At 45.5% G+C, this 292-nt stretch overlaps 1 long non-coding RNA gene across 1 annotated transcript in view; it reads right to left on the reverse strand.

Annotated features, from left to right (window-relative positions):
- Positions 1–200: 200 nt before the first annotated feature.
- The window catches only part of LOC106535756 (uncharacterized), a 4,902-nt gene continuing 4,810 nt past the window's right edge, over positions 201–292 (reverse strand). The window contains exon 3 of the long non-coding RNA XR_001312477.1: positions 201–257. This is a non-coding gene — a long non-coding RNA (uncharacterized LOC106535756). The remainder of the gene's footprint in view (positions 258–292) is intronic.

Below are 292 nucleotides of genomic sequence, written 5' to 3' on the forward strand. Positions count from 1 at the left end.
CTTTAATACCTGAGACCAGAACCAGCAGGTCCTTTAGTACCTGAGACCAGAATCATCTGGTCCTTTAGTACCTGAGACCAGAATCATCTGGTCCTTTAATACCTGAGACCAGAATCATCAAGTCCTTTAATACCTGAGACCAGAACCATCAGGTCCTTTAGTACCTGAGACCAGAACCAGCAGGTCCTTTAATACCCGAGACCAGAATCAGCAGGTCCTTTAATACCTGAGACCAGAACCAGCAGGTCCTTTAATACCTGAGACCAGAACCAGCTGATCCTTTAATACCTGA

Source organism: Austrofundulus limnaeus, unplaced genomic scaffold (genome assembly GCF_001266775.1).
Source record: "Austrofundulus limnaeus strain Quisiro unplaced genomic scaffold, Austrofundulus_limnaeus-1.0 Scaffold1549, whole genome shotgun sequence".
Classification (NCBI taxonomy): Eukaryota; Metazoa; Chordata; class Actinopteri; order Cyprinodontiformes; family Rivulidae; genus Austrofundulus; species Austrofundulus limnaeus.